We start from the raw sequence: 16,829 nt of genomic DNA on the forward strand, positions 1-16,829 counted from the left end.
ACCTTTGCCTTTCGCGGGCAAGTGCTCTACCAACTGAGCTACCTTTCTATCCTTTCTTCCAGGAGTGCTGGTTCTGCATGGTTCGCAGGAGAGCTTCTGTAAAGTTTGGAAGGTAGGAGGCGAGGTACTGGCAGAAGTAAAGCTGTGAGGACGGGGCGTGAGTCGTGCTTGGGTAGCTCAGTTGGTAAATTGCCCGCGAAAGGCAAAGGTCCCGAGTTCGAGTCTCGATCCGGCACACAGTTTTAATCTTCCAGGATGTTTCAGGGGGGGGGGGGGAGGAGAAGTTTACGAACAACAGTTAACAGGGAATTTTGGCTTCGACATCCGACTAATAAAATAAATAATATTAATAATGGAGAAGATTCCAAATAATAATTAATAGAGAATTTTGCCTTGCTGTCTCACCAACGAAGTTAATAATAACATAAGTAAGAAATGGAATATGAACAACAACTAACAGATCGTTTTGAAATTGGAAAACCACTTCAGTTGTGTGAAAATCCTTTTATTGGACTCGCGGTTGCCTGTCATTACAACCACATGTATAGGTCAACATGTAGCTCTGGTCACAACATAAGCGACGCGGGGGTCATATGGAAGAACCACTATTAGTCTTCAATTTATAATTAAAACTTAACGGCTAAAAAGGCGGTAGTCGAAAATATAAAAGCAGAACATAGCGATCATATCCCCAATTAATCTGTTGTAACCTGATGGTGTAACTGTCGACTTTTTCGAAAGAGAAACGTTGGGTGTGAGTTATACATCCGGTGCTGGATTTCCACTGTACAAAAACCGGTAGAATTATTGAATAACTCGATCTCATAAGACCAGGAGGACAGCACCTCCAAGTGTTTAGGACAGGATCCTCTACGTTGCAACTTTTATGTTTTCGACACAGCGCCTCATCACCGGTTGAATTTTGATTCTTGACTGACATCGAATGTTGGGTCTTCCATATATCCCCAGTGTTCCTTATTTTATGCCCTGAGAAACACGTTCACGTGAAAAATTTTTTGTGCCACTAAACCAGCCGTGAGTCAAATGAAACGAATTTTCATACAACTCAAGCGGTTTTCTAAAAAAGATGGATATTCGCAGCTGTTTTTGCCCTTATCATATAGGCTTTTGCAGACTGTTTTGAATTAGAGATGTCCAACGAAAGAAAGGATTAAAAATAAAGAAGTACAGTTTTGATGTTAGTGCAACAGAATAAGTAAAGTGAATAATGGAGAAGATCATGAAAAATAATTAATGGAGAGTTCCATTAGGATGAGCGCTAATGATATATGTATTGTAGTGGAAGTGGAAGATTAGGGAGGCTAAACCATCCCTAGTGGATGTACACCATCACTAAAATGATGAGTGAGAGCTCACCATAAACTGGAAAGAACACATCCACCAGTGAAGGTGAACCATCACTGTACTCGGCTAGGCAAAGTGTACAGTAGCACATTGTCCACCAGTGGAGGTGTACCATCGCTGCTCCCAGGCTATTAACGGTACGTCCAACAATGCTACCACACGTCAGCATGAATGCAATTGTCGTCAGCTCGTTTTTTTTTATTTTTTATTTATTTACATATTGTTCTGTGGGACCAAATTAAGGAGAAGTCTCCATGGTCATGGAACGAGTCACTACCTGAAATTATAACACGATAGTTGAAACAGATAAAATGAAATACAAGAAACGTATTCAGGCGACAATTTGTAAGTTTAAATAAAGAAAATTAACAATGTAACACTGGAATTTGCCTAATTTTTCAGCTCTTCCAGGAGCTCCTCGACAGAATGGGAGTGAGCCATGAGGAAACTCTTCAGTTTAGACTTAAGTGTTTGGGCTACTGCTAAGATTTTTCAGTTCTTGTGGTAGCTTATTGAAAATGGATGCAGCAGAATCTTTTCTCCTTTCTGCACAAGAGCCAAGGAAGTGCATTCCACATGCAGATCTGATCTGTGCCTAGTATTAACTAAGTGAAAGCTGCTAACTCTTGGGAATAAGCTAATATTGCTAACAACAAACGACATTAAAGAAAATACATGCTGTGAGGGCAATGTCAAAATTCCCAGACTATTGAATAGGGGTCGACAAGAGGTTCTCGAACTTACACCACATATAGCTCGAACAGCCCGTTTTTGAGCCAAAAATACCCTTTTTGAATCAGAAGAATTACCCCAAAAAATAACACCGTATGAGATAAGCATATGAAAATATGCGAAGTAGACTACTTTTCGTGTTGAACTGTCACTTATTTCAGATACTGTTCTAATGGTAAATAAAGCAGCGTTTAGTTTCTGAACAAGATCCTGAACGTGGGCTTTCCACAACAGCTTACTATCTATCCGAACGCCTAGGAACTTGAAATGTTCCGTCTCGCTTATGATATTCCCATTGTGTCTGATCAAAATATCAGTTCTTGTTGAATTGTGAGTTAGAAACTGTAAAAACTGAATCTTACTGTGATTAAGCATTAATTTATTTTCCACAAGCCACGAACTTATTTCATGAACCACATCATTTGATAATGTTTCAATATTACACACAAGATCCTTCACTACCAAGCTGGTGTCATCAGCAAACACAAATATTTTTGAATCACCTGTAATACCAGAAGGCATATCATTTATATAAATAAGAAACAGGAGTGGCCCCAGCACCGACCCTTGGGGAATGCCCCACTTAACAGTGCCCCATTGGGACTGAACATCACTACCACTCTCAATATTGGGGAGAATTACCTTCTGCTTTTTGTTCTTAAAGTAAGAGGTGAACCAATTGTAAGCTACTCCCCTTACTCCATAATGGCCCAACTTCTGCAGTAATATTTTGTGGTCAACACAGTCAAAAGCCTTCGTTAAATCAAAGAAAACACCTAACGTTCGCAACCTTTTATTTAATCCGTCCATAACCTAACAGAGAAAAGAGACTATAGCATTTTCAGTTGTTAAACCATTTCTAAAACCAAACTGTACATCTGACAGCAAATTATGTGAATTTAAATGCTCCAGTAACCTTGTATATACAACCTTCTCGATAACTTTAGCAAACACCGATGGCATAGAAATAGGTCTATAATTGTCAACATTATCCTTGTCTCTCTTTTTATAAAGTGGCTTCACTAGCGAGTACTTTAATTGGTCAGGAAACAGACCATTCCTAAAGGAAAAGTTACAGATATGGCTAAGTACTGAGCTAACATATGTGGAACAATACTTCAGTATTCTGCTAGATACCCCGTCATATCCATGAGAGTTCTTGGTCTTTAGTGATTTAATTATTAACTCAATCTCCCTCTTGTCAGTATCATGGAGGGGCATTTCAGGTAACAGTCTCGGAACACTTTTTTCTATGAGCGCTGTATGATTCCCTGTTGGAACTAGGTTTCTATTTAGTTCACCTGCTATATTCAGAAAGTGATTATTAAATACTGTACATATATGCGACTTATCACTAACACGGACATTCCCACTACGCACTAATTCTATATCCACGACCTGTCTCTGCAGACCAGCCACTTCCTTTACGACTGACCATATGGTTTTAATTTTATCCTGAGACTTAGCTATTCTATCTGCATACCACATACTTTTTGCCTTCCTAATAACTTCTTTAAGCACCTTACAATACTGTTTGTAATGGGCTGCTGCATTTAGATTTTGACTGTTTTTAACGTTTTGATATAATTGCCACTTTGTTCTACAGGATATTCTTATCCTTCTAGTCAGCCACCCAGGCTGCCTGTTTGTGCTAGTACCCTGTTTTGAACATTCTAACGGAAAGCAACTTTCAAAGAGCACGAGAAAAGTCTTGAGGACAGCATTATATTCATCGTCTACTGTATCAGCACTATAAACATCTTGCCACTCTTGTTGCTTGATAAGGTTTACAAAGGTCTCTACAGTAACTGGATCAGTTTTCCTAAAAAGTTGATAACTATATTTAACATGTGTTGCAGCACAAAAATCTTTTAGAGTTAAAACTTGTGCATCATGATCTGAAAGGCCATTCACTTTTTTGCTAACAGAATGCCCTTCTAGTATTGAGGAATGGACAAAAATGTTGTCTATGGTTGCTCTACTGTTCCCTTGCACTCTCGTTGGAAAGAATACGGTCTGCATAAGATTAAATGAATTAAGGAGGTCTACCAGCATCCTTTTCCTTGCACAATCACTTATACAATTAATATTGAAGTCACCACATATAACTAACTTTTTGTATTTCCTATAAAGTGAACCAAGAACCTCCTCTAGCTTAAGCAAAAATGTTGTGAAATCGGAGTCTGGGGATCTATAAATAACAACAGTTAGAAGGTTAACTCCTTAACCACAACTGCACAACATTCAAACACCTTTTCAGTGCAGTACTTTGAAATGTCAATTGACTCAAATGGGATACCGTTTTTCACATACATGGCTACTCCCCCACACCGCAAAGAGCTCCTAGAAAAGCTGCCAGGCAACCTGTATCCTGGTAAAGAAAGCCTTATTTAAGAAGTGTTCAGATATACCAATAATTTCAGAGTCAACATCTATAAGCAGTTCAATAACTTTATCTCTAATACCTTGTATATTTTGATGAAATATACTAATTTCCTCATTACTCGGATACTTAAGCTTTGTCGAAAGTGGTTTCTTTGTTAGAGAGACTTCCCTTAAGCAGGAATACCTATCAGTTATGTTATATGGCAGTGCAGTTATGGTTGACAGTAATGCAGTTATGGTTCACATCAGTGCAGCTACTGCTGACTCAGTGAAGTTCTACAGACATCTTAGAGTGAAACGGTTAAATCACAGATATAATTCTGTCTTCATGGACAGAGAAAAGCACGAGTCACTTATCAGCAAGGCTAAATCATTAAAATCTGGACGAAAGAGGGACAGCTACGACTACAAGTTATTGAAGAGATATGAAGTGCTGGAAATGAATGGAGGAACCAAATTAATGCAACCTGTAATTGAAATAGGTAAGATTAAATACTATGTTTATGACGAAGAACTGTATGATACTCTGCAAATGCTCGTGTAATGACTGGCCACGGTGAACGCCACCAAATGATTAAATGTTTGAAGTCAAAGTTCTGTAATATAACATACAAAGATATCCAAATTTATCTTAGTTTGCGTGTGCCTTGTTTACAAAAGCAAAAAGGCCAAATGGCTCTGAGCACTATGGGACTTAACTTCTGAGGTCATAAGTCCCCTAGAACTTAGAACCACTTAAGCCTAACTAACCTAACGACATCACACACATCCATGCCCAAGGCAGCATTCGAACCTGCGACCGTAGCGGTCTCGCGGTTGCAGACTGTCAAAAAGGTCAGAAAAAAGGAGTAGTAGAGAAGCCAATCCTGTTCAAGCAGCTGAATTCCAGATGTCATGTCATCGACTTCCAATCGCAAATAAATGGAGATTACAAATTCGTAGTGGTTTACCAGAACCATCTCACTAAATTCATTGTTCTCAGGCCACTGAAGTCCAAAACAGCTGAAGAGGTATGTGATTATTGACATTTTTACATTGTTATGTGCTGTCGGACAATGGTAGAGATTTCGTTAACCAAATAATGAGCAGCTTAACTGAACTATGGCCTAATTTTAAGATTGTCCACACAGTCAGAGCCAAGACAGCGTAGAGCGAGTAAATCAGGACACAGAAAATATGGTAACCACACGGATGCAGGAGCACAACACCGCAGAGTGGGCCGTGCATTAAGATTTGTGCAGCTGAGGAAGAATAGCGCCGTACATTTTGGAATTAAAATATTTCTGTACGAACCTATGTTTGGCTGCCCTCCTAAACATGGTTTGTCTTCAACAAGTTTACTTCCTGAAGCATTGATAAACATTAACTCTGAGGATGACCTCGAAAATACCGGGTGATCAAAAAGTCAGTATAAATTTGAAAACTGAATAAATCACAGAATGTAGATAGAGAGGTACAAATTGACACACGTGCTTGGAATGACATGGGGTTTTATTAGAACCAAAAAAATACAAAAGTTCAAAAAATGTCCGACAGATGGCGCTTCATCTGATCAGAATAGCAATAATTAGCATAACAAAGTAAGACAAAGCAAAGATCATGTTCTTTACAGGAAATGCTCAATATGTCCACCATCATTCCTCAACAATAGCTGTAATCGAGGAATAATGTTGTGCAACAGCACTGTAAAGCATGTCTGGAGTTATGGTGAGGCATTGGCGTCGGATGTTGTCTTTCAGCATCCCTAGAGATCTCGGTCGATAAAGATACACTTGCGACTTCAGGTAACCCCAAAGCCAATAATCGCACGGACTGAGGTCTGGGGACCTGGGAGGCCGAGCATTACGAAAAGTGGCGGCTGAGCACACGATCACCACCAAACGACGCACGCAAGAGATCTTTCACGCGTCTAGCAAAATGGGGTGGAGCGCCATCCTGCATGAACATCGTACGTTCCAGCAGGTGTTTATCAGCCAGCCTGCGGATGATGCGATTCTGTAACATATCGGCGCACCTCTCACCCGTCAAGGTGGCAGTTTTGCTGTCCAGCGCCATCTGTCGGACATTTTGTGAACTTTTTTTTTCTAGTAAAACCCCATGTCATTCCAAGCATGTGTGTCAATTTTCACCTCCCTATCTACATTATTCCGTGGTTTATTAAGTTTTCAAATTTATACTGACTTTTTGATCACCCTGTATAATTAATCAACTGAGTGTTAGCTGTGAGACAGGGACTGAAACGTTGCAGGATAATGATCACAGTAAATCTCCATTGCAAGAGGATAACATACAAACAGGAAAAGAGATTGGAAACAGAGAGAAAGAAAGTACTCATGACAGTAATTACTGCCTGACTGATTTAGACGAGTCAACTCGTGCTATTAAAAAACACAGAACCGAAGCGTACAAATGTTTATAAAAACAAGTGCAAAGAATGCGGAAGTGTTCAGATCGCTGCTTTCCAACAGTGGAAAAGGGATGTACTACATCTAAATCTACATTTATACTCCGCAAGCCACCCAACGGTGTGTGGCGGAGGGCACTCTACATGCCGTAATGAACATTTGGGTGGACCTAAACTGTATATTTTTTAATACAGAGAACATATAAATAAACATATAAAATTTATAAAGGAGAAACGTTGCTACCAAACATCTCGAGAAGTACTTCCCCGATTTATATCGAAGTTCTTGCCCGATTTACGTCAAATTCCTAGATTCAGATGAAACTATGAGGATAATTAAGCAAAAGTTAAATGTCTAACAAAGGAAGTATATCGAGGTACACCGACTGTAATTCCTATCGCGAGACTGAATTACAGCGGTGATACCCGTCTTGGCGATGGTACCATCAGACGGAGGAAACCTAGAGAATCTGACAGTAATCTGACAGCTCAAAGTATTTTTTGATTAGTTGCTGTTTTATATACGACATACACCGTACAAGATATTTTACTCCGTTTTTCAGAGTTACTTTTATAATCAAAAACCACTGTGGTATACAAACGCTAAGGCAAGTAGTGGATATAGTATAGGACTGTTGATATTTTTAAAACTATTGGGTATCCGAAATATCGATATTTAAAAATATACTATAATTATATACTGTGGATATATCGAGAGAAAGGATCGACGTAAAGACATGCCGATGGAAAAAATGTCGATGTACCTGCCTCTAAAAATATCGGCTGCACATTGTAAATATACTGCTCGTTTTAGAGTTATAATGGTACTTGAATTACGTAACCATTACGGCACCTCAACTCAGCCTCTCGATACCAGCAATATTCTACTGTGTTTCTGTAAAGTAGTTGCCATATTTCCGAGACAGCATTCAGATTTGATTTAATTAATGTAGAGGTACTTTGATACATCGATATGTTTGTATTGCAATGATATTATTCTTATGTATATTCTTTCTTTTGCCGCTATGATCTTTGACGTACTTTTAACTCTTGATATTTGGGTGCGCAAGCAGTTTGTTAAAGAGTCGGACCTTGAGAAAGTCAAGTCTTGGACGTCATGTTGGAAAGACGCATATTGTCGTCAGCTTATAAAATGTGAACTTTAACAGTGAGGAAGATGTTTTCAAGTATGTTTTGTATTGTCAAGTGATGTTTTGTGTGTTACGTGATATTGCATTAAAAGCAATTAAAAGGAAGTGTAACTTAAATTCGGAGTGCTGATTACCTTTTCTACATCACCATTGTCCTGCAAAAGTGTGATCTTCAAGAATGGTTTGTGAAACACATCTATAAAACTTTTGAATATAGCAGAATAAAAACCTAGGCCTCTTTGCATCCGAGCTTGGAATCATCACCACCTAGATTTTCGACGATTGAGCCATGATTTTACAACGAGACCAGCGTGGGAAACACAAAAAGATGAGTGCCTAGTTTATTCATTATTACACGAAATGACTTTATTAACTGTGCTCTAATGAAACCTGCCACATAATAACTTTGTTGTTGCCCGAAAATGGAGTATTTAGCAGCGTGAGCAACACCACAATCATTATTAAATTTTGACCTTTGTTGTGGTAGGGTTGTTAGAAGCTGTATATTTAAGTATTGACTTATTGTTAGATATTCTGTACATCAAGATGCCAGCAGCCTGCATATCCCCCTCAGAGTAAGAATTGAAAGGAAAACGACGCACGTTCACGCTCGGCGATAATCGCTTTGCTAACAATGGTAATGCATGTTGTTGTTGTTGTTGTGGTCTTCAGTCCTGAGACTGGTTTGATGCAGCTCTCCATGCTACTCTATCCTGTGCAAGCTTCTTCATCTCCCAGTACCTACTGCAACCTACATCCTTCTGAATCTGCTTAGTGTATTCATCTCTTGGTCTCCCTCTACGATTTTTACCCTCCACGCTGCCCTCCAATGCTAAATTTGTGATCCCTTGATGCCTCAAAACATGTCCTACCAACCGATCCCTTCTTCTAGTCAAGTTGTGCCACAAACTTCTCTTCTCCCCAATCCTATTCAATACCTCCTCATTAGTTACATGTTCTACCCACCTTATCTTCAGCATTCTTCTGTAGCACTACATTTCGAAAGCTTCTATTCTCTTCTTGTCCAAACTGGTTATCGTCCATGTTTCACTTCCATACATGGCTACACTCCATACAAATACTTTCAGAAACGACTTCCTGACACTTAAATCTATACTCGATGTTAACAAATTTCTCTTCTTCAGAAACGCTTTCCTTGCCATTGCCAGTCCACATTTTATATCCTCTCTACTTCGACCATCATCAGTTATTTTACTCCCTAAATACGAGGGCGGTTCAGAAAGTGATCTCCGATTGGTCACAGTGCGGGTTGTGGGGGGAGTAGCGACGCCATCTGTGCGTTCACACACTCAACAGGTCAGTCGGCATCAAGCCGTGGTCGAGTGAACGTCGTACCTGCGCTAGTTTAGTTTTTGTGGCAGTTTGAAATGTGTGCTGCAATAGAAAACCCCGCCAAATGTGACGTGCGTGCTGTCATAAGGTTTTTTACAGCCAAAGAATATTCTGTGCACGATGGGTGCCCAAAATTCTTACCGACCACCACAAAACTCAAAGAATGGCCTCTGCATTAGACTTTCTGTCACGTTATTAGGACGAAGGAGAACCATTGTTAAACAGAATCGTGACCGGTGACGAAACCTGGATTAATTACGTGAACCCTGAGACAAAAGAACAATCAAAGATGTGGGCACATTCAAATTCGCCTACCAAACCAAGAAAAGCCTCGCAAGATTTTTCTGCCAGAAAACTGATGGCAGCGGTGTTTTGGGATGCCAAAGGGGTGTTGTTGGTTGAATTCATGGAACGTGGTACGACCATTAATCAAGACGTGTACTGTGAAACAATAAAAAAGTTACGACGGGCTATACAGAACAAACGCCGTGGTATGCTGACTTCCGGTATCGTTTTTTTGCACGATAACGCCCGTCCTCACTCTGCTCGCAGAACAACGGCCCTTCTCGAGTCCTTCAAGTGGGTCGTTATCAACCATCCACCTTACAGCCCAGACCTGGCGCCAAGTGATTATCACCTCTTCATGCATTTGAAGAATGGCTCGGGTCACAGCAGTTTGATGACGACGAAGAGCTCAAAGATGCGGTCACAGGCTGGCTCCAGGCACAAGCGGGTGATTTTTATGCAGAAGGAATTTCAAAGCTTGTGAAGAGATACGATAAGTGCCTCAATCGCTATGGAGACTATGTAGAAAAATAGTGCAAAGATGTAGTTGTAAGATGTATATATTAAAATATTTTTATTTAACTTGGTGTATTTTTTTAAATCAACCGGAGGTTACTTTCTGAACGGCCCTCGTAGCAAAACTCCTTTACTACTTTAAGTGTCTCATTTCCTAATCTAATCCCCTCAGCATCACCCGATTTAATTTGACTACATTCCATTATCCTCGTTTTGCTTTTGTTGACGTTCATCTTATATCCTCCTCTCAAGACACTGTCCATTCCGTTCAACTGCTCTTCCAAGTCCTTTGCTGTCTCTGACAGAATTACAATGACATCGGCGAACCTCAAAGTTTTTACTTCTTCTCCATGAATTTTAATACCTACTCCGAATTTTTCTTTTGTTTCCTTTACTGCTTGCTCAATATACAGATTGAATAACATCGGGGAGAGGCTACAACCCTGTCTCACTCCTTTCCCAAGCACTGCTTCCCTTTCATGCCCCTCGACTCTTATAACTGCCATCTGGTTTCTGTACAAATTGTAAATAGCCTTTCGCTCCTTGTATTTTACCCCTGCCACCTTCAGAATTTGAAAGAGAGTATTCCAGTTAACATTGTCAAAAGCTTTCTCTAGGTCTACAAATGCTAGAAACGTAGGTTTGCCTTTTCTTAATCTTTCTTCTAAGATAAGTCGTAGGGCAGTATTGCCTCACGTGTTCCAACATTTCTACGGAATCCAAACTGATGTTCCCTGCGGTCGGCTTCTACTAGTTTTTCCATTCGTCTGTAAAGAATTCGCGTTAGTATTTTGTGACTTATTAAACTGATAGTTCGGTAATTTTCACATCTGTCAACACCTGCTTTCTTTGGGATTGGAATTATTATATTCTTCTTGAAGTCTGAGGGAATTTCGCCTGTCTCATAGATCTTGCTGACCAGATGGTACAGTTTTGTCAGGACTGGCTCTCCCAAGGCTGTCAGTAGTTCTAATGGAATGTTGTCCACTCCCGGGGCCTTGTTTCGACTCAGGTCTTTCAGTGCTCTGTCAAACTCTTCACGCAGTATCGTATCTCCCATTTCATCTTCATCTACCTCCTCTTCAATGTCCATAACTCATTTGGAAATGTGGTGCTACAGAAGAATGCTGAAGATTAGGTGGGTATATCACATAACTAATGAGGAGGTATTGAATACAATTGGGGAGGAGTTTGTGGCACAACTTGATCAGAAGAAGGGATCGGTTGGTAGGACATGTTCTGAGGCATCAAGGGATCACTAATTTAGTATCGGAGGGCAGCGTGGAGGGTAAAAATCGTAGAGGGAGACCGAGAGATGAATACACTTAACAGATTCAGAAGGATGTAGGCTGCAGTAGGTATTGGGAGATGAAGAGGCTTGCAGACGATAGAGTAGCATGGAGATCTGCATCAAACCAGTCTCAGGACTGAAGGCCACAACAACAACAACTGCCAACTGCTAGCAGGAATTCATTTGTTAAAAAAACTGTAAAACCTTTGGAATATTGTTTTCTTCCGCAGATTGAGAGAATCGTAAGCTTACCTCTGATGTGATCGCACGTATTTTTATATAATAAGCGCGAACTACGTAATTTTGGCTTTGTTAATGTGAAATATCAAAAGACTGTGTGATGTACTAAAATGTAAGAAAATATATCGTTACGTAAAAAAAAAATTCTGCAACAACAGTCTTCAAACTTATTTAGCTTGAACCAACCACGAGAACCAAATGTGAGATATTCAGCTTCAAGAAGCAGACCTCTCAGAATCTTTATGAGGACTTTGCTTATTAATTACTTGGACTGAACATTGTTTAATGTGGACAATAACTGTTAGTAGGAAGGGGACGGGAGGTTACAAGTCGTAATATAGTAGCAAGAAAAGTCACAAAATGGCATTTTCCACATGCAGCTTGTATTCGCTAAGAGTATTAACAAGGCATGGGGCCGATCAGTTTGTGTGGCAGTTATTAAACATTCCTGGAGACGCCGGTTACTGCGCCTATACGTGACGGAGAATGTAATGAAAAAAGAGCAATAGAAAATATTGGTTCAGATCGAGGACTACTGAAGTGAATAAAAGAAAGGCTAGAGAAGTTCATCAACAGTAATTAATGGAGAAATTCGGCTTAGAGGTCCTTCTAGTGAAGAAAAGTGCGATAAATGATAGAGAAGATGGTAATCAGTAGACCATTCGCCTGGAGCAAGTCTTTCGAGTTGACGCCACTTTGGCAACTTAAGTGTCGATGGGGGTGAAATGATAATGATAAGGACAACACAACACCCAGTCCCTAAGCGGAGAAAATCTCCGACACAGCCGGGAATCTAACCCAGGCCGTTAGGTATGACATTCCGTCGCGCTGACCACTCAGCTACCAGGGGCGGACATGGTAAACAGTGAAACTTCCTGGCAGATTAAAACTGTGTGCCTGACCGAGACTCGAACTCGAGACCTTTGCCTTTCGCGGGCAAGTGCTCTACCAACTGAGCTACCCAAGCACGACTCACGCCCCGTCCTCACAGCTTTACTTCTGCCAGTACCTCGACTCCTACCTTCCAAACTTTACAGAAGCCCTCCTGCGAATCTTGCAGAACTAGCACTCCTGAAAGAAAGGATATTGCGGAGACATGGCTTAGCCACAGCCTGGGGGATGTTTCCAGAATGAGATTTTAACTCTGTAGCGGAGTGTGCGCTGATATGAAACTTCCTGCCAGATTAAAACTGTGTGCCGGACCGAGACTCGAGCTTCTGTAAAGTTTGGAAGGTAGGAGACGAGGTACTGGAGGAAGTAAAGGTGTGAGGACGGGGCGTGAGTCGTGCTTGGGTAGCTCAGTTGGTAGAGCACTTGCCCGCAAAAGGCAAAGGTCCCGCACACAGTTTTAATCTGCCAGGAAGTTTCATATCAGCGGACACTCCGCTGCAGAGTGAAAATCTCATTATGGTAAACAGTGATTAATAAATAAATGTGGCTCAGATGTCCAGCTATCGAAATAAGTTCAAATGATTCTGAGCACTATGGGACTTAACATCTATGGTCATCAGTCCCCTAGAACTTAGAACTACTTAAACCTAACTAACCTAAGGACAGCACACAACACCCAGTCATCACGAGGCAGAGAAAATCCCTGACCCCGCCGGGAATCGAACCCTGGAACCCAGGCGTGGGAAGCGAGAACGCTACCGCACGACCACGAGCTGCGGACTCGAAATAAGTAAAGAGGGATATGGCGAATGCAATTAATAGAGAAAAAGACAGAATTAGATTGCCAGTAAAGAGGAAGAGAGGAGATGGCGCAGATAAGGATCGAGTCGGTACTTACCGTGAGCTGAGCGGCTAGGCGTAGTAGTTATCAGTGCGGCGAGGTAGAGATAGTGTGATCCCGCGTGGGTTGACACAAACACGACACGACACCGGCTGTTTAGCCAGCAGCTGGGCGGAAGACTCGACACAAACTTCGGCTCGACGCCAATGGCAAGTGTAGGGGAGAGAGTGGTTTCCCTGGACGCTGGCGAACCCCAGACGTCTGCACGTAAAGCCGCGACTGGCGACTGAGGAACGCCAGCACAGATACACTGGCGTGTCGCAGTGTGGCTGACGCAGCACTGGCGTAGTGGCGCGCCAGCGAGTGTTGACAGCTGTCGCTCGTGTGGAGAAAGAAGGGCCAGCCATAGATAAGCCGCGCAGATAAGATAGCGCGGACAGCGTGGCGCACGAGGAAAACAGCCCGCGGCGCCTACGTCACGTCACGTGACACTGCAGGTCTTAAGGCCGGTTCCCACTAGGGCTGCCGCGCGTCAAAACCGCGCGTCAGCAGCGTGGTTGCCATGGAAACGGCGTCAGCGGCACGGCGCGGCGGGCTCTGCGTCGCGGTTTGCCCATGTCGAACCGCTTCCGCTGCCGCGTGACGCGCTCCAGGTGCGCGCCGCCAATCACAGAACGCGCTGAGCGTGACGTCAGGTACGGAACCCCGGGCCACAAGAACTTTCGCCGAACCGCTGGCGCGGATGCGGCGGCAGCTATGAAATACTTATCATCCGATTCCAAGAAAACTATTCGGCAGAAAAATTTCATTCTTGGGCATGTTACAGCCCGATATCTTCTCTCGATAAAGGACCGAATTTCTTTTCGTTATTCGTCGTGGTTACTTCTTGTATCGCATTTACGTAAACCTTTACGCGAAATTTTAATGAGTGTGCAGAGGTAAAAACGCATTGTGAGGACTTTGCGTACAGTTCATTTTAGGTAGTACATTATTGCATATGAAATTTAGTCAACATATCGAAATTGTTTTTAAAGCTGAGAGCAGATCGATAGCTATCACCGTTCTCGAGATATTGAATGATAAGTCGGCGGACGGGCTGTGCCATGACCGCGCGCGGGTTGCTCGCGACGCGACCGGTACGTCCTGCTCGTCGTAAACCGTGTGGTTCTATCAACCGCAAATTTCGCAAACGGTTCAAGAAATCGAAACTTGTTTTTTTGCAAACGATAACTTGTGAAAAGTCACGTATTTCGTCGCATGATAAATATCCTAAATCTGTTTATCTACCGAAATATGAAAGTAAGTACAGTTTTTCGGAAGGGATAGATGAATTTTTTTAAACAGTATTTAATAGCATGTGGAATGAGAAGTTAAACCGAAACTAATTTGCTGGGATGTCATAAGATGTAATTTACTAAATATCTACAGCTATTGATTATTTCCTTTGGTAAGTAACAAACTGTTTTTTCTTTATCCAGTGTACTTTACTGATTCAAGACGCATTTCGCCTTTTAATTTAAGGCATCTTCGGTGTAATCTAGAATGATTCAGGTTTGTTTTGATATGTGATACTTGCAAAAATGGTTCAAATGGCTCTGAGCACTATGGGACTTAACATCTGTGGTCATTAGTCCCCTAGACCTTAGAACTACCTAAACCTAACTGACCTAAGGACGTCACACACATCCATGCCCGAGGCAGGATTCGAACCTGCGACCGTAGCAGTCGTGCGGTTCCAGACTGAGCGCCTAGAACCGCGAGACCACCGCCCCGGCAGTGTGATACTTGCAGATTATAAAAAAGTTCACATCTTTTTTTTACGTGAATGACTGATTACTTACAGTGAATCGAGTTTTTGGCGTACATATACGTTTCCCCTCACCTGGTCACATGCTGGAGGTTTAACTAAAACTTTGATTATGGAACATAAGCACATTTTCATGTTCGCTCTTTTTTTCTTGTCACCAGCAGTAGACGTTTTACCGAAAACTCTGATTTGAGGTCGTAACCACAGTTTGTTCACCTCATGTCCCTTCCTGTCTGGTTTGTTTATGTACATGTTGCCAACCTGCAGAATTATTGCTGAAAACTAATGTTTGTTTATTTTTGTTCTCCTTATATCTGTATGTGTGTGTTGCTAGCCAGTGATAGTTATAGAATGTTGAAAGTGAATCCAGTAGTTGTCAGACAGTGGTTGAAAGATTTGGTGTTCAGCTGATTTCAGTTTTGGTTTAAATGTTTTGTGGAGGAGTGCATGGAAGAGCAAATTCACTGCTTACATTAATAGATAAAATAGTAGAATAGTATTTCAACAGATTATTATCAGAATACTATCACCCAACCCCTTTGTCCTCACTCTTTGACACCCCATAATACGTCCTGTCAAGTAACCCCTATTGTTGTCAAAGTTGTACCCTAATTTCCTCTTCCTGCTCTATTTAATTCTGTACCTCTGCTTTAGCCACACGATCCTCCTATCTAATCTTCAGCATTCTTATTGATCACCACGTTTTGAAAGCATCCATTGTCTTCTTGACAGAACTGTTCATCGTCCACGTTTCACTTACATACAAGGCTGCACTCCACACAAATACCTTTGTAAACTAGTATCCAACCATTAGAATTTATATTCGATGTGAACAAATTTTCTTTTTCAGAACGCTTTTCTTGCTATTGACTGTCTTCAGTCAGGTTTGCGTCTGCACCAGGAAATGCCTTACAATTTAAAATCTGGTTTCGAAAACTCTGTTCCAAATATATATTATTCTTTTGTGATTCTTAAGCAAGGTGCTGGCGATGATTACTATGCTCTGTGGGAAATTCTATCAGGTGGTTTCCACTTTCATCCCTTCCACCTAGCCTTTGTGTTCTTAATGTTTTCGTGTACCCGCTACCGTATCACATTTTAAATTTTTGTCTCACTTAACTATCTGAATAATCTCTTTTATCGTACATTGTTTCAATGTGTTAGGAGATAGTGAGCAATCATGAACGGTAGTCATGAAATCTGTTTATGCTGAAATGAGAAAACACGATTAATGAAATATGTGAAAGAGTACATTGTACAGAAAATGAATAATTGGTATGTCTTCACCCAACTTCGTCTTTCCTTCACGTAGGTGTAAGATATAGTTATTCAAACACACCGGTCGTTTCGGTGGGTCCCACCCCGTACCTCAGTGGCTGTCCGTCATTGGCTACCGCTAGCGTCTGCCGCTTCCAGGTGGGAACGCCAATTCCGCGAGCCGCCGCGTCAAAGCAGAAAACGCTTGCCGCTGCCGTTGCCTCACGCCGCGCTGCCGCGCTCTAGTGGGAACCGGCCTTTAAGGCAGGCCGCAAGATGAGATGCAGGCCCGTGAGGTGACGCGGGGGGCT

At 41.6% G+C, this 16,829-nt stretch overlaps 1 protein-coding gene across 1 annotated transcript in view; it reads right to left on the reverse strand.

Moving 5' to 3' along the window:
- The window catches only part of LOC126213281 (neprilysin-2-like), a 408,856-nt gene extending 395,037 nt beyond the window's left edge, over positions 1-13,819 (reverse strand). The window contains 1 exon segment of the mRNA XM_049940942.1: positions 13,512-13,819. The gene's annotated coding sequence lies outside the window, so the exon portion shown is untranslated.
- Between the last annotated feature and the right edge of the window lie 3,010 nt (positions 13,820-16,829).

This window comes from Schistocerca nitens, chromosome 11, assembly GCF_023898315.1.
Source record: "Schistocerca nitens isolate TAMUIC-IGC-003100 chromosome 11, iqSchNite1.1, whole genome shotgun sequence".
Taxonomy (NCBI): Eukaryota; Metazoa; Arthropoda; class Insecta; order Orthoptera; family Acrididae; genus Schistocerca; species Schistocerca nitens.